This window comes from Chenopodium album, chromosome 23 (genome assembly GCF_948465745.1).
Source record: "Chenopodium album chromosome 23, dcCheAlbu1.1, whole genome shotgun sequence".
Lineage (NCBI taxonomy): Eukaryota > Viridiplantae > Streptophyta > Magnoliopsida > Caryophyllales > Amaranthaceae > Chenopodium > Chenopodium album.
This window is the reverse complement of record NC_137856.1, coordinates 15,793,228-15,811,703: the sequence shown is the minus strand read 5'-3', so window position 1 is coordinate 15,811,703 and position 18,476 is coordinate 15,793,228. Positions and strand designations below refer to the sequence as shown.

At 41.3% G+C, this 18,476-nt stretch overlaps 1 pseudogene; it reads left to right on the top strand.

Annotated features, from left to right (window-relative positions):
• The first annotated feature begins 17,251 nt into the window (after positions 1-17,251).
• LOC145609831 (small nucleolar RNA R71) lies at positions 17,252-17,350 on the top strand (annotated as a pseudogene).
• Positions 17,351-18,476: the final 1,126 nt, after the last annotated feature.

Here is an 18,476-nt window from a genome sequence, read left to right as displayed (position 1 = left end):
TACAACTAAAAGTTTGGAAGAATCGATAGGGGAAGACTCTAACTCAGACTCTGACTCAGACGATTCTTCGAACATTGGTCCTTGTCCTGTAGTTACTGAAATCTTCCTTCCATTTGTAGTGGTTATCTTCACCGTCTTGCGCCATCCACGCCCTTGATCTTCTATTGGAGTGATAAATTCCGAGGGATCAAAGCCTTCACTTTGGAGAACCGTTTGAAAGAGTGAAGAATCATCTTTCGCATATTTTGGCTCATTCTTTTCTCTTCCAAAGAGGAGTCCCATGACATTAAAGTCAAAGCAAGGAGGTGCCTTCTCCTTATAAATTGGAGCTGGGAACTCGTCTAGGAAGTAACAATCCAAAAAGATCTCGAACCCGGGTTGTCTTATGCCATTTACAACGAAGGGTTCAGGAAATTCATGACAAGGATAATCCTCTCCTTCTATTATAAATTGTCCATTTAAGGTGAGAGGATATTGATCCATGGGTATCTCCCTCTTTTGTGCATGAGCATTCCTTCGTGCTCTTGATTTTTCCTGAGCCCACTTGAGGTCTTCGCGAGTTGGTTCAAAACCAAGTCCGAAAGTATCCAATTTAGGGAGGCCAGGTAGTCCCATATGTTTAGCTATTCCTTTCTTCTTTCCTAAGTCATTCTAGGAAAGTGTCCTTGTTTTCTCAGAATAGCATTAGTTGTCATATTTGAGTGGAGGTCGTAATGAAGAGGGGTCCTTTCGTCTTCCTCTATTATGGAGACCTCTTCGCTAAAGCCCCACAAATCTTCATCATTTTCGTCATGTTCCACATTAATTAGTGGATTTTCCACCGTTTTGATCCTCTTGGATGAAGCATCAATGGTAATTGGAATTCCTCCAACTGTGGCCTTTACTTTTTGATGAAGAGATGAACGGACGGCCTTTAGATCATGAAGCCAAGGGCGTCCTAATAACAAGTTAAAGGATGCCTTGATATCCACTACTTGAAATGTGGTGGCATGCTCAATTGCACCCGCCGTTTTATTCATGGTAATTGTCCCTAGTGCTTGACGGCGTGAGTTATCATAAGCTCTTATGCCTTGAGTTGATGGGGATAAATCCTCATCACTTCTTCCTAACATTCTTGCGGTTCTAAGTGGGGACACGTTAATTGCTGAACCATTATCCATAAGAGTCAGAGGAACGTTCATTCTTTTGCATATCACTGTGAGGTTTAGAGCTTTATTGTGTTTGTCACCTTCCGGTGGTAGATTTTTATCCGAAAAAGTGACTAAGTTGATTGGACTTGGAAGATCACTCGTGAGGAAGTTAGCAAGTTCCTCAGGAGTAGTGTCCGAATCTATGCCTACGTTAGCCAAGGCATCCATGACTGCGACTCTATGCTCTCGGGATGTGGCTAAGAGCTTCCATACGTTCATTTCAACCTTAGTCTTTTTCAGTTGTTTAAAAACATTGTTGTCTTCTATGATAGGCACAGGGATTTGCTGAATAGGTTGTGTGAAATGGGAGGTTGTATTCTCCCGGACCTGGTGACGACATCTATGGGCGAATCTTCCTCGTGCCAAACGCCACTTACTGGGTTTATTGTTGATAGAGGAGTCTCTTCAATATCCTTAAGGTAAACGTCCTCATCATCACTGTCCCACACTCCATTGATTGTAGCATCTTGTGGAAGTTGAACCAATTTCTTTTCATCAATCAAGCGTTGAACCAAGTCCTTGAACTTGACGCAGTGTTCTATTGTATGTCCCCCTGATTGATGGTATGAACAATAGTATTTGTCCATCCTTTTTAATGACTAAAATGGTCTCGGTTCGAGAGGTTGAATTTTACCATTCTCGGAGAGCATTTTGAACATGTTAGCGTACGACGTCCCAATTGGAGTGTAACCTTTATTATTTTTCCTGGGAGTGTCGATCACTTGGAGAGAAAAAGGTTTCTTTTGCTTGGGTGGAGGTCTACTTTTTAGTAACTCGTTTTTCTCTCTTATGGCCTCAAAGGTTTGTGATAACAACTTGTATATTTCTGACAATATTAATGTCAATGCCAAAACTTCTTGCTTAGTTGCAAGTCCTTGGCCATGGGATTCGAGAGCATCTTCGAAGATTTCTTCTTCAATGGTCTCTATAGGCTCTATGAGGCTAGATGGATCCAGTTGATTTTCTTCGTGGGAAATAGCCAAAGAATCTGACAGCGGTGCGGTGTTGATACTTGGCTTCTTGGTTGCAGGGGGCAATGGGAGCTTGTTACTATCGATCAAGTCTTGAATAGCTTCTTTTAGCCTCCAACAATTTTCCGTAGGATGACCCCTACCTTGGTGAAATTTGCAATGTGCATTTGGGTTTTAGCTAACCGTTCTCCTTTCGACAGGTGGGTCCCCAAATGGTCCAATGGGAGTTATAAGACCTTTTGCATGTAAGCGGTCAAATGCGGTGTCATAACTCATACCAATAGGAGTATAATTCTTCCTAAATGGTTTCTTTTGTCCTTGATTGTTATTCATTGCCAGAACTTCGTTTAGATTAAAGGTGCTAACATTGTTTGAGTGGGTGGATTTGGATGAAGAAGGATTGTCGTTCTTCTTATTTTTCCAGCCACTATTTGAGTTATTATTAGCAGCTTTTTGTTTAGCGAGGTCATCTTCAATATTAATTCCAATATCATAGACAACCTTAAAGGTGTTTAGATTGCTTTGGTACCTAAGGTGTTTGGAATATTTTTCTTGGAGGTTCTTAATGAACATCCTAACAGATTCTTTCTCACTAGGTACTTCAACCATTTTTGCAGTAGTGTAGACACCCATTTGTGTCTCCCCAAAACCAAACCCAGTGATGAATGCCTTTCATGTCGAACCATTATCGAATTAGGTGAAAGTGGTTGAAAGTCAAGTGTTGCTGTTTAGTTTTATTAAAATTCTTCTCTCTCTGTTTTTGAAAATAACTATTTATTTGAATATAGCCAAACCAGTTTTGTTTGGTCCATAATTAAGGTCTAATAATAGAGTAGTTGGATGGGGCTCGAAAAGACCTTTCCAACGACATAATATAAGCCCAATTCCGATGAATATTGAGGAAGTTATGGCCAAAATACTAAACTGGGCCCGGTTAATTATTTAAATACGGCCCAATGATCTAGAGGAGGGCCCAATGTTAATTATTATTCCGAAAATTATTGTCGCCCTCGCGACAGACATTGTCACCGCGCGACAGACCCTGTCACCTCGCGACAGGCATTGTCGCGTCGCGATAGAGTCGATTCCTGGCGACAGCGTGTAGTTTTATTCCTTATCAAATTCTATGTTTTTCCGGACTATTTTCATTATAAATTGGGTCTGAATCCTTGTTTTCAGAATCATCAATTCTCATCTACTCTCATCCTTAATTTTCTCTTTTCTCTCTTGAGCAATATATGCTTTCTTTCTCCCTCTCTTTCTAAACTAGCTTTTTACACACAATATTCCGCATTCACAAGATCTTGAATCTCTTAGCCAAGTTCGAAGTTGCCTTCGCCCTAGACGTGCAAGGTTTGATAATTTCTGAGGGTTTGGTCCAAAACTAGTCAAAACTTTACTTAATTTGATTTCAATTTAATTCTTTAATTATTCTTTATTGATTTTCATTGAAGTTTACTAACTTGTGTATTTTGTTATTAGAAAGAGGTACGAGGCTTCAAAGTATGTAATCTTATTACTCTCTTTCAATGTAGAAAGCATGCTTATTATTGTTTTAATTCCTAGTATCATGTTAGGATGCTTTTAATGCTTTCTAGTATCATGTTAGGATGTTATCTTATGCTTTCTAGTATCATGTTTAGGGTGCCTTTTATTGCTTTATCCTTTCTAATATCATGTTAGTACCATGTTAGGTTTAAAGCTTTGATCTTTATTGTTTAGTGACATGCTAGGATTTGTTATTAATCTTGTTAGTGTCATGCCTAGGATCTTGCTATTATATTTAAGCTTTATTATTAACATGATGATTGTTATTATTATTTATTGTTTATTATTATGTTGCTTGATATATTTTTATTGTTATTGCTTGATCACACCTTTTATGCATGTTAAAGGGAATTTGTACTTGAAATCACACTTAATAAGATAATTAATAATTTGGTTTAGGCTAATGTGATTTTAACTCAAGTGATCGCCAATAATAGAGTTATTTGTGCATTAAATTTCAACCAACATAGATGAACAGGTTAGGTTTAATATAATGTTTGTATGTTATTCGAAAAGCGCACATGAATACGAGCAGAACAAAGTAGAGGCCTATTTTATAGGGTGGGTCCTTTCTTTTGTAGATTGGATTCGTACGTTCATCCCTGGACCCTTTTTGGTTCAAGACCTTATGGAGTAGTTGATGGTCCTCTTGGATTGTCTTTTGGGTTTACAAGTTCCTAAAACTTGTTGGCGACTCTTTTTGCTCTTTGTCTTTCCCTTTGGAACGCCACCGTACTTTAGTGTATGATCACAGTGGGGTTCAAGTTTGGGGTTATCATAATGCTTGAAATATTCCCTACAGTTTTTGGCGACTCCACTGGGGAGGATTTCTATTTATATTCCTGAAATTTATTTAATTTTGGCAATTATTCAGAATGAGCGGATGAGACTCGAAAAATTCTAAGTATTTCATGTGCGTGATTTGATTAACATTATTGTCATATGCATTAAAAGGTCCTCATGGGAGCAACCCATGAGTCAATCCATAGGAATTTTACACGTAGGAAATTTGAGAAATATCTTTCATGACTAGAATCGAAAAGATGATGCGAAATCTGGAAAATTCGAAGAACACAGAAACTTGCCAAGGCATGTAGGAACTAGTGTCTAGAAAACAGGGCTTGTCGCCCGTAAAAAGTTTCTGTCGCATGGTGACAGTTCTGTCGCTTGGCGACAGTCCATGTAGTCTAGTGCCAAGTTCTTCCAATACCGGGCCAGGGGTCTGCCTTCTTGCTTTGACCATTTCTAGCATTGTTAGCTTGATTTTGCTTATTGATTGAGTCCTTTTCTCACTTTTCTGAACCCATATGTGTTCTACTGACAAGAGGAAAATGCATGTCGTTATCTACCCTTTCCCCAAGCCAAACTAAATTTATAAACACCTAACCAACCTTATATGAATATAGGGCAAGTTAAGGGTCGATCCTAAGGGAATGCAATGATGAAAACTAAAGTCTAAGTCAAGCTACCTCGAAGTCGAAAATGAGATTATGGTTGGTACTAAAGTGAACTAGATCAAATTCAACAAGTAATCAAGGGTCTAAACACCAGGGATATGGGTTCCACATGCAAGATCAATGATAATGCTAGATTAAAGCTCAATCAATTAATTCAAGTATTGCAATGGACAAACAATAGTAGCAATCAAGAGAGTTCAAATGCTATCTCCTATAGGCCAATCTAGTGGTCACTATGAAAGGCAAACCAAGAAGAATCACAAGCAAACTCAATCAATTAGAGCAACCTTCAAATCAATTGGTCATGTCATTAAGAGTTGCAATGCAATCCAGATTAATCTTATAGGGTGATCAATCCTAATCTAATCAATCTCATGCAAAACTATGTCAACCAATTTAATTGCAACAAATCAACCAATGAAAGAGCATCAACTAGCATTTCCATTAATAAAAAATGCTTCCCCCTTTCCCTAGCAACTAATCTACTCACTAATCATGGTGAGATTCAAAACCAAATAACTAGAAATTGCATTGATCATCATTCTATATCAAAATCTAATAGAAATCAAAGTATTCAATATTATTAAATTCAAATCCAAGAAAAACAAGCATCAAGCAAAAAAAATCAAATAGCAAGTACGTAAGAGATGAAAGAAGGAAGAGATTCTCACTAATGAAGAAATCCAAACTTGATTGATCAAATGTTGAGTTACAAATCCAAAACCAAGAACTTCTCTCTCTAAAACTAAGCTAATGAAATATTATCAAAAAGTTAGATTCAAAAAGGAAATACAATTCTATTTATAAGCTAAGAAGAAAACGGCAGCTCCCGCGCCCTCTCCCGATAGACCCGCGCCCGCGGAAATATGGGTACGGAACCTTCCGCGGGCTGTTTGGGCAGCACCCGCGCCCGCGGCAAGATCCCCTGCTCCCAAAGGCTGATCAGGGGGCCGCGGTCTCTTTGAGGGGAGAGACCTCTCCATTTTACCCGCGCCCGCGGGAAGCCCTCGGGGCAACCGCGGGGAGTTCCTACCTCATTTTGACACTTTTGCTCGTCTTGGGCCCGCGCCTGCGGCAAGATGGCCCGCGCCCGCGGCCTACTGGAAATACCTTGGAGACCTCTCCGAGGCCTCTCCAAGGCCTCTCTAAGCCCTCTCTAGTCAAATGCTTCTTCCTTGCTTGAACATTGAGGTCCCGAATTGCATCCTTTGCTAAGGCGATCCTCACAATACCTACACAAGTAAACAAGGGAAAAAAATAAAAGGGAAAAAGAGCAAAATAAAGGAAAACACGATAAAAACACGAGAAAAATAAATAAAAGAGAAACTAAAGGAAAAAGGACCAAAATTAAGAGAAGAAAGCATGAGAAGGGGAAAGAAATTACCTAAAAAACTACCCTATGAGTGCCATAAATGACACTCATCAAATTCCCCCAAGCTAGACTTTTGTTCATCCCGAACAAAACAAAGGCCAAGAAGGAATAAGAAGGGACAAAACGAAATAAAAAGAAAAAGAGGGGTAAGAATTTACACTAGGACTCACTGTCGTAGGAATCACGGTTGTTTTTAGCTACAACAAGCCATTTTGAACCCCAAGATCTTCCTAGAGGACGAGAAATGCTCTCGTAAGGGTATCCTAAGAGTTTACCCATAACTCTCAACCAAAACCCCCAAGAGGCAAACCAAAGAAAGAAAAGAAAAAGGAAAAAGGAAACAAAATCTTTACGAAATGGACTTTACAAAGAGACTATAATTCAAATGAATAACAACCTTTCTAAAGTGAATTATGGTATGCACGTTATAAGATACCTAAGGTTGATTGAAACATAGATATGCTAAGCATAGGAACTAGTTATCACACTCCACCTTCATTCCAAACAGTCTTACCGCGTTCCCCCTACTAATCTCATATCTCCCCTTAGTGAGCATCTCATAGGTTCCGCGAAGGAACCGGAAAAAGATCAAAGTTTTTAGGCTACTCGACATCTTGATTTCGCATCCCCTTTCCTTAGTCCACAACCTATGATTCCATCTACCGATGAAAGACTCAACTCCTAGGTCCAAAGGTCTTTCCCAAGGTTATAACGTAAGGCAAGAAGGGTTAAGGTAGGCTAAAAATTTAAAATTTGGTGGTTATCCTAAAATGTGAAGCAAAGACCGGCCAAATCTCAACACCAAACTTAAGTAATCACCAAACAAAAATGTATTAACACCCCCAAGCTTATTCAAAGCAATACTCTACTAAAATAAGACCAAAAAGCGTGAACACTTAACGCTTTCCCCCCCCCCCCCCCCAAGCTAAAGGAAGCATTGTCCTCAATGCAAAGAGAGGTAAAAGACACTTGGAGTAATTATTATTATTATTATTAATTTTTTTTTTTTTTGAAATTTCTCATACACCTTTAAAGCATTAGTCCTTGCCTCTTTCTCAATTCGGACGGCTTTTACAAAAGCATTTACCATTATTCACAAAAACGACTCAAATATGTGTACCAAATCGAACCAAACCCCAACTTCATACACCACAATCACCAAACATTGACCCTTGCTTCACAAAAACCAAAAAGAAAGAGAATGAAACAAAAGGCTCAAAATATCTAATTATGCGGCTTGAAAAGAGGGAAGAAGGCTCAAAGGGGTAACAAGTAGGTAAATGTATCCCAAATCCAAAAAAAAGTAAACATAAAAGGGACTATCCTAGAAAAAAGAAAAATACCTCCCCGAAAAAGCTGCCTTTGTCCTTCCTAGGTAGTTCGGTCACGGTGTTAGGAATCATATGCTAAGATTCTAGATTAGGTTTGCGAAAATCAAGGATCCATGCCGCTCATGCAAGAATTTGATGAAAGCTTGAACAATTATACATCTCACATGGTTGTAGCAAAAACTCACTAAGGTTGTCAAATCAAAGATAGGGAGCAACTACCTACATGCCACAAACGAGTAGAATCTGGTTTCATGATTCCCCTAGTTTTAGACAACTATCTTAGCATGCTTTATCCTAAAATCAACCAAACGTAATCTCAAATCGTGCATACCATAATTACCTAGGAAGACTATTATTCAAAAGCAAGAGTCCATTGCATACAAGTCCGACATTCAAAAAGAGAAATAGTAAAAAGAAAGCCTCAAAAAGATATGCACACCAACAAGAACAAAAGATAAGAAAAGAAAAGAAAAGATGGAAAACTAAGATAAAGATAAGAAAGGGAAAGAGGAAAGGGCAAAGATGCAATCATAACACGTTTATCCCAATCGACATACAAGTGGCCTAATGGCTACATCGCCAAAGACCCCATACACACTAGGTGTTAAATTCATACATCCTCGAACCGTTCAACTTCCCCTAAATCTAATCCTACTAAGCAACCAAGAAAACAAAGAAGTGAAAATAAGGAGGAGTAAAATAAGAAAGGCCTCACCAAGCGTCCGTGCTAGACTAAAGTACCCAAAGAGTAAGAACGAGCTTCTCCAAAGGGTTCCGCAATCCAAAGTATGAGCTACGAACAAGGTGAGTAAAAGAAAAGAAAGCTATATATTTACAAAATGAAATTGTTAGTAACTTCCAAACAAAAGCAAACAATAAAAACACTTAAACACTAACTATATACAAAAACCTAGAAGAACCCATCATCATCAAAACCAAAAATTATTTTTTCTTTGTTTTTTTTTTCAAGAAGTTCCCAAAAACCATCATCCGAAGAAATAATCAACAACAAGCAACACAACATCGAGACCAATAGCCAAGATCCACCAAAAACCTTATCAAAAACTTCCCACCGAGCCCAAGGTGCCGCCCCCATGCTAACACATCCTTTTTGACCCTCCCCCCTCACAAAATGAAAGCATCGACCCCGATGCCGACAAACATGCAAAAATAGGGAAAAGGGGAGAACAACAAGGGAAACAAACATGCGAAAAGGGGACTATTGGCCACTGGGCCGGCACCATCATCACCTCCAAAACCATCACCCTCATCCCAACCACCGGTGAAACCGGGAGGAAATCCATAATGACTTTTAAATAGGTGTTGTTGGGATGGGGTCAATTGGTCAAAGGGCTCTTGTTGAACAAGGGGCTCGGGGTGACGGGGGTCAACATAATAATAAGCGGGGTCACCCCTGTAATCACTCCCCCCCCCCGAGACCCTATAATCATAGGGCGGGAAGTTGCGCCTTGGCACATCGGGAGTCTCAACCCCTTGCCAATAAGGGTACGTAGGGAGGCCGTCACCACCCCGGGAAGGTACCAACCCTTGTTGGGGCGGCATATAAGGATAGTTGACCGGGGGTGCGACCTCTCCCCTACGTACACTAGCGTCATACAAGGCGCTAGTTTGATAAGATAAAGTCTGGTGGTCAGAAAACATACCTTGCATGCTCAATTGCATGCGTTCCATGTGGGCTCTCATGGCCTCCATTTCTCGGAGATAAGCATCTCCTTGGAAGTCTTGTTGTTGTTGTTGTTGATGTTGATGTTGATATTGTTGTTGTCGTTGTTGTCTTCTCTCTCTTCTTCTTCCTTGAGCATCCTCCTGGAAATGCTCATGTTGTTGATGAGACGGTTGTTGTTATTGTTGCTCCTCTTGTTCTTCTCCTCTTCCTTCCTCCTCCTCCTCATGCACTCCCTCAAACTCGGCTCCCTCAACAAAATTTGCATCCTCCTCCATCTCATCCTCATCTATCCTACCATTGTCCCTAGGGACCATCCAAACATTCCTAGCTTGGCGAAAGATGGAGGTAGCGGCCGGGTTAGGGAGAAGGCAATGGTGGGTATTCCTCACTAGCCAAGAGTAAGTACCGGCTCTCCTAGTACTAGTTATGAAACGGAGGGTGTTAACCTGCCTCAAACTAATCCAAATGTCTTCACTCCCTCCAATCGGAGTGCAAGACTCTATGAACCGCTCTTGGTTAAAATACCGCACTAAATGGGTCACCATGCCCCCACAACGAATCTCCCCCGTATTAACCCCATGCATGATCTCCTTGCAACACTCCATGAAAATGTAGCCAAAGTTTATCCTAGATCCCAACTCCGGCTTAGTTACCATCCACAAAACCAAGATCTCCTCTCGAGACAACTTTCCCAAATCTTGCTTATTATAAACCGAGTACCCGAGAATTCTATGTATGATCCTAAGGGCCGGATGGATGATCTCACTAGCAAGGGATATCTTGGAGTCAAACTGTTTTTTGTGGGCTATGGTTCTCCACCAAAAAACCTCATTGTACTCACTTTGGGCAAGGGAGATAAGGGGCTCGAAGATATCACCATTTGGGTTGAAACCTAGGGCAACATTAAACTCGGCTAGGTTCATGGTGTGCTTTACATTGAAGAGTTGGAAGGAGATGATGTAGTCGGTTTCCCCTACCCTATTGAATTCAAAGGTGGAGAAAAACTCAATTGAAGGATCCAAGTAGGTTCGGGGGTTAGATTTCAAAAACTCACCCAAGCTTAGGTTTTCGAGGAGTACATCAAGGTCATAATCTATGCCTAGCTTGGCCATGTCATCACGAAAATAATGGCGGGTGGGTCTAAACTTTCGGTCTTTCATTTTGTTATAGATGGGCAATTGTTTAGACCGGTTCCACAATTTTAGAGGTGGTAGAGGAGGAGGGGCGTCATCTTGGGTTGAGGAATGTGTTTGAGGTTGAGGGTTTGATGATTGGCCTTGAGAAGTTTGGCTGGGAGATTGGTTCGAGCGGTTTTTGCTACTCTTAACTTTTCTCAACAAATTCATTTTTATCACACAAATTCACAAAAATTCACAAGAAATACTCCAACCTCCTCAAACAAACACTAAACACCTCAAACACTCACAATCCTCCTTTCGAATCCAACCGAACCCCCAAAAACTACAAGGTACCTGTTTCAATCAACACAACAACCAAAATTCCAACAACAAATACCAATATCAACAATCATTCATCAAATATATGCAAGATTTATCAAGAAAAATCAATTATCACTCAAAATTACCAAATTTCACAAAAATAACCATGAAACACAAAAATCATGCTCAAAATCAAGATAAACCAACCAATGTAAAGAAATCAAGTGAAATTGACAAGAATAATACAAAGGTTAGAAGTATACCAAGATTGCAGACTCAAATCAAGCTTAGAGCACCACACACTACCGAAAATTGCCGAAAAACCACGAGAAACACGAGTAGGGGTGATGAAATTTGAGAATTACGGTAGATTAAGTGAAGATTTGATGGAAAATGTGAAGAGAAGTTAGAGAGATTGATGATTTGGGGTTAGGGTTTGAGAGGTTTGTAGAGAGAGAAAGGGGAAAGTATAGATGAGGTGAGAAAATAAGAGAGGAGAGAGAGAGAGAGGAGAGGGCGTCCGGGTTTATGAAACCCAGATACCCGCGCCCTCTCCCGAAAGAGCCACGGTCTCGGGAACTCTCCCACGCCCGCGGAGAGACCGCGGGGCAACCGCGGGGAGTTCCTGTCAAAAAATGAAGAAATTATACCTGATGTTTACCGCGCCCTCTCCAAGGATGCCGCGCCCTCTCCAAAACTTCCTGCGCCCGCGGAGAGAGCGCGGGGCAACCGCGGGAAGTTCCTGATCCAATACTGAGAAATTTGCTGAAATAGGGGCCGCGCCCTCTCCAATTTTCCGAGACCTCTCTAAACTCCCCGGCGCCCGCGAAGAGACCGCGGGGCAACCGCGGGGAGTTTCTGATTGTAATTGCCTTTTAAAGCTGAAGAGGCCCCCGAGGTCTCTCCAAGCCCTCGGGGAGCCCTCTCCCCTGCACTCTAAACTCTTCATAAAACCCCTTCTTTCCAACAAGTGATGAAAATAGGCAACCTACAAAACAAACATAAAACCAACACAACAAAAGATCAAAAATTAATCAAGGAAAATGAAAAGAAAAGAAAAGAAAAGAAAAATGAGATGAGAATCCGGGTTGCCTCCCGTAAGCGCTTTTGGTTAACGTCGTTAGCTCGACGTGCATCACCCACTTAAGGTGTCTTGAAAAGAATCATTTTGTGAACAAGACCAACAAACACTCCATCAAAGTACTTCTTGAGCCGATGACCATTAACCTTAAATAAAGATGAGGAATCCAAAGGAGAAATTTCCACGGCACCATTACCAAAAACATCCTTCACCAAGAATGGACCACTCCATCTTGACATGAGTTTTCCGGGGAACAACTTCATTCTAGAATTGTAGAGGATGACTTTGTCACCTACACAAAACTCCTTTTTCTCAATCAACTTGTCATGAACCTCTTTGGATCAAGCTTTGTAGGTGCTAGCACAATCGTAAGTATCAAGCCGAAGTTCCTCTAACTCATGAAGATCCAACCACCTCTTCTCTCCCGCACTTGCTAAGTCAGAATTGATCTTCTTGATGGCCCACAAAGCACGATGTTCAAGCTCAACCGGGAGATGGCATGATTTGCCATAGACAAGGCGATATGGAGTGGTACCAATGAGTGTCTTAAAAGCCGTCCTATAAGCCCATAGAGCATCATCCGATTTGTCTGACCAATCCTTTCCATTTCGAGCAACCGTCTTCTCAAGAATAAGCTTGATTTGACGATTTGAAACCTCAACTTGGCCACTCGTTTGAGGATGGTAGGGAAGCCCAAATCGTAGATGCACACCATGTTTCCTCAACATCTTTTGAAAGACATTATGGACAAAGTGGGATCCATTATCACTTATCACCGCTTTTGGGACACCAAACCTTGGAAAGATGATCTTCTTAAACAACTTCAATACAACCTTGTGATCAAATGGTTGGAGAGGCAATGGCCTCAACCCACTTAGAAACATAGTCCACCACCAAAAGAATATATTTATTCCCGTATGAAGAGGGGAATGGTCCCATGAAGTCAATTCCCCACACATCGAACACCTCCAATTCAAGGATAGGTTGTTGAGGCATCTCATTTCGCTTGGAAATGTTCCCAACTCGTTGACATCGGTCACACGACTTAACAAAGCCTATGAGTCCTTGAAGAGATGTGGCCACCAAAAACCACTTTGAAGAACCTTGGTAGCAGTCTTGGAAACACCCATGTGCCCACCACTAGGGTCCGAGTGGCACATTTTTAAAACACTAGGCACCTCTTCATTTGGAACACAACGCCTAAGTAAGCCATCAACCCCACGTTTGTATAAGATAGGATCATCCCACAAATAGTGCCTTGCCTCTCTTTTGATCTTCTTCTTTTAGTTCTTGGAGAAAGAGGGTGGAAACTCCCCACATGCTAGAAAATTGACCAAATCGGCATACCATGGGAGTTCCTTCACCTCTATGGCATACAAGAAATCATCAAGCATTCTATCTTCTATTGGTAGACCATCATCATGAATTTGATCCCCTTCAAGGCGAGAAAGATGGTCCGCCACAACCTTCTCCGCACCCTTCTTGTCCCTAATCTCAATCTCAAAAGCTTGCAATTCAAGCACCCATCGAATCAACCTTGGCTTGGACTCTTTCTTGGCAAAGAGATACTTGAGGGCCGCATGATCCGTGAAGACTATGGTCTTGGAACCCAACAAGTAACACCGGAATTTCTCAAAAGAGTGCACAATTGCCAAAAATTCTTTTTCCGTTGTTGTGTAGTTCTTTTGAGCCCCATTGAGAGTCTTGAACATATAGTAAATCACATGAAGTTTCTTGTCTACCCGTTGTCCCAATACACCTCCAATCGCCCAATCACTCGCAATACACATCAACTCAAAAGGAAGATCCCACCTTGGGCCTTGAGTAATAGGAGTAGAGATTAGGGCCTTCTTCAATCTATCAAATGCCTTCAAGCATTTGTCATCAAAATTGAACTCAACATCTTTTTGAAGAAGGTCATTTAGGGGCTTAGCAATGAGTGAAAAATCCTTGATGAATCTTCTGTAAAAACCCGCATGACCAAGGAACGATCTCACTCCTTTGACATTCACCGGAGGTGGAAGTTTCTCAATCACATCAATCTTGGCCTTATCCACCTCAATGCCTCTATTTGAAATCTTGTGCCCAAGCACTATACCTTCCTCCACCATGAAGTGGCACTTCTCCCAATTCAAAACAAGATTGACTTTCTCACATCTTGCTAAACACTTCTCAAGATTCACAAGGCACTCCTCGAAAGAAACACCCCCCACCGAAAAATCATCCATAAAGATCTCCATTTCCTCCTCCAACATATCTCCGAAGATACTCATCATGCACCTTTGGAAAGTACCGGGTGCATTGCATAACCCAAAGGGCATTCTCCGGTAGGCAAAGGTCCCATAAGGACAAGTGATTGTGGTCTTTTCTTGATCATTAGGGTGGATGGGGATTTGGAAGAATCCGGAATACCCATCGAGGAAACAATAAAACTTGTGCCTTGTTAGTCTCTCAAGCATTTGGTCAATAAATGGAAGAGGAAAGTGATCCTTCTTGGAAGATGTGTTTAGACGTCTATAGTCTATACACATCCGCCAACCGGTGACCGTCCTAGTTGGAATGAGCTCACCCTTCTCATTCTCAACCACGGTCATGCCCCCCTTCTTTGGAACGACATGGACGGGGGAGACCCATCTAGAGCTAGAGATGGGGAATATGATTCCCGCATCCAATAGCTTGGTGATCTCCTTCTTAACTACCTCTCCCATTTGGGGATGTAGTTTCCTTTGTCGTTTAATAGAGGGAAGGGCGCCTTCCTCAAGCGTTATGTGGTGTTGGCACAAGACGGGGCTTATACCTTTAAGGTCATGAATTGTGTACCCCAAAGCACTACACCTTGGTGTTTTCTCAAAACACCACATAACGCTTGAGCTTGGCTCTCGCTCAAGGATGCACTAACTATCACGGGGTAAGTGGAATGAGGGCCCAAGAATTCATACCTAAGTTGTGATGGTAGAGGTTTGAGCTCCACCATAGGCACACCATTACCTTCTCGTGATGTGGCCACTTGCAAAGCTTCATTGCTTGAGATTTCAAACATGTTTGCTCATCTACGTCCTCCACACTTCCATCAAGTAACTCCTCATAGAAAGTCATCTCCTTGCATGAAGCACCTACCTTGTCTTTGGTCAACAAAACATTCTCAAGAGCTTCGTTAGAAGTGAGCAAGCGCTCATGCATGGAAGACACAACAATATCAAGTGAATCAATCATCATACAATTTTCGAAAGAAGAACATGGATACTTCATGCTCTCATTCAAATCAAATTCTATAACCTCTTCCCCTACCTTAAGGGAGATCTTTGCACTCCTCACATCAATCATGGCTCCCGAGGTAGCAAGAAAGGGTCTACCTAAAATGATCGGAGTGGTGGCATCCTCATCCATTTCAAGAACAACAAAATCCACGGGAAACACAAACTTCCCCACCCTCAAAGGGACATCTTCTACCTTACCTTTTGGAAATTTGATAGACCTATCCGCTAATTGCAAGGTAATGTTAGAAGGTAAGAGTTCCCCTAGCTCAAGTCTTTGATAAACCGAATATGGCATTAGGCTCACACTAGCTCCCAAGTCACATAAGGTATTATCAATTTGCATCTTGTTAATGGCACAAGGGATGAAGAAGTTTCCGGGGTCCTTCAACTTGGGTGGCATTTTGTTCATGATGATAGAACTACAATTTTCGGTCAAATTGATGGTCTCCACAACCTCACAAGTTCTTCTCCCACTCAAAATGTCTTTGAGGAATTTGGCATAGTTTGGCATTTAGTTGATCACATCGGTAAAAGGTAGAGAAAGGTGGAGTTGTTTTAGCATCTCAATGAATCTACCAAATTGTTCATCCAATTTGTGTCTCATGAATTTTTGTGGGTAAGGGAGCTTGGGTCTCACAATCTCTTTCTTTACTCTCACCTCTCTAGGTGTCTCAACCACTACCTCATCCAATGATGCTATTCCCCTCATCCTCAACCAAAACCTCCTTAGGAATCTCCGTATCTACACCCTTCCTAGGCAATCTCTCCTCAAGAATCTTTCCACTCCTTGTAACAATAGCATTTACGGGTTTCTTGGGATCAAGACCTTGGGAAGGTAAAGAAGAAGGGCTTGCATGATCTTTCAAGGCATTAGCAAGTTGAGAGATTTGGTTTTCAAGCATTTTATTGTGGGTCATCATTTCATTGAATTTTTTATCACTTACGGCCATGTATGTGTTCAACAACTTGGTTTGGTTCTCAATTATCTCCTCCAAATTAGTCCTAGGTGAAGAAGGTTGAGAATAGGAACTTTCACCTTGAGTCTTTGGAATAAACCCGGGTGGGGGACCTCTTTGAGAATTATTTTGAAAATTGCCCCGTCCTTGATTGTTCCAATTACTCCTATTTTGACTTTGGCCATTGCCTTGATTATGGTTTCCACCACCTTGATTATGATTACCACTACCTTGGTTATGATTTCCATAACCTTGGTTTTGGTTACCATAACTTTGGCCTTGATTACCATAATTTTGGCTTTGATTTTGGCCACTATAACCTTGATTATTATAGCTACCACGAGAACCTTGGTTCCCTTGGTTTCTATAATCACCACCTTGGTTATAGTTGTCAAAATTGCCTTGGCCTTGGTAGTTCCTATTCCATTGACCTCTTTGATTATCAAACCGTTGACCATTATTATTCGACACATAATTCACATGTTCACTCTCATGGTTATCAAACTCATTAACACATTTATTAAGAGTCATGATCATACGATCCACATGCATCACAAAACAAGCAACCCATAGGCATATTATGTGAAGAGGGAGGGGGTTGAGAGTTAGAAAGATTACCTCTCCCCTTAAATTGGGAGGGAAGATTCGAGGCTTGAGAAGAGGAAGAAGTGCTCTCCAGCTTAGCTTTGATTGCGGTGACCTCCTTTTCTAAGTTTATCATTTGGGAGGAAAGGTTGTTGATTGCATTTAGATGGTCCACCGAGTATAATGAAGATTGCTTGCTTGAAGAGTCCCTCTCCCCATCTTGCCAATCCCTATAGCATGTCACCACGTCCTCAATGATGTCCACAACTTTTTCTTCGGTTTTGTTCATGATAGGGCCCCCGGCCCCTCCATCAAGGCATGACTTGCCTTGGGGACTTAAACCGCCATAGAAGATTTGGATCACTTGGTATGTGGGGATTCCGTGGTGAGGGCACTCCCTTTCATACTCTTTGAATCTTTCCCATGCTTCGTAAAGGCTTTCACTTGGCCTTTGCTTGAACCCTTGAATCAAGGCTCTCGCCTCCGCCGTCTTCTTTTGGGGGTAGAAGCGGGACAAGAAGGCCTTTGTGACAACGTCCCAAGTTCTCAAGGAGTTGGGCTTCACCTCTTTGTCTAGCCACTCCAAAGATCCTTGCCTTTTATGGTGTTGAGGCGGATGCATTCTTGAGAAACCCCATTGACTTTTATGGTGTTGCAATATTTTTCAAACTCCTTTAGATGGTTCAATGGGCTCTAATTCTTGGCCCCACTATATTGCCTTCTCTCAATCAAGGTGATCATTGCCGGCCGGATTTCGAAGTCATTTGCCGGTGTAGTAGGTGGAGCTATTCCGCTCTCAAACCTATATGCCCCGGGCACTCCAAGCTCCTTCAAGGCCACTCTAGGATTTTCACCCATGCCTTCTTCACTTGAAGAACTATAACCCAAGGATCTATTAGCCACTCTTATTCTTGAAAGAGTTCTCTCAATTTCCGGATCAAGGGGAACAAAGGAACGATCACGGGTTCTATGCATGCAAAACTCAAAGAAAAATATTAGTAGCACGGCTACAAGTGTAGCCTAAAGAAACAAAATCTTTTTGTATTTTTTTTTTGTAAAATGAAGTAGACTCAACAACAAAGGCTAAGCACCAATAGCATTCCCCGGCAACAGCGCCATTTTGACAAGAGGAAAATGCATGTCGTTATCTACCCTTTCTCCAAGCCAAACTAAATTTGTAAACACCTAACAAACCTTATATGAATATAGGGCAAGTTAAGGGTCGATCCCAAGGGAATGCAATGATTAAAACTAAAGTCTAAGTCAAGCTACCTCGAAGTCGAAAATGAGATTATGGTTGGTACTAAAGTGAATAAGATCAAATTCAACAAGTAATCAAGGGTCTAAACACTAGGGATATGGGTTCCACATGCAAGATCAATGATAATGCTAGATTAAAGCTCAATCAATTAATTCAAGTATTGCAATGGACAAACAATAGTAGCACTCAAGAGAGTTCAAATGCTATCTCCTATAGGCCAATCTAGTGGTCACTATAAAAGGCAAACCAAGAAGAATCACAAGCAAACTCAATCAATTAGAGCAACCTTCAAATCAATTGGTCATGTCATTAAGAGTTGCAATGCAATCTAGATTAATCTT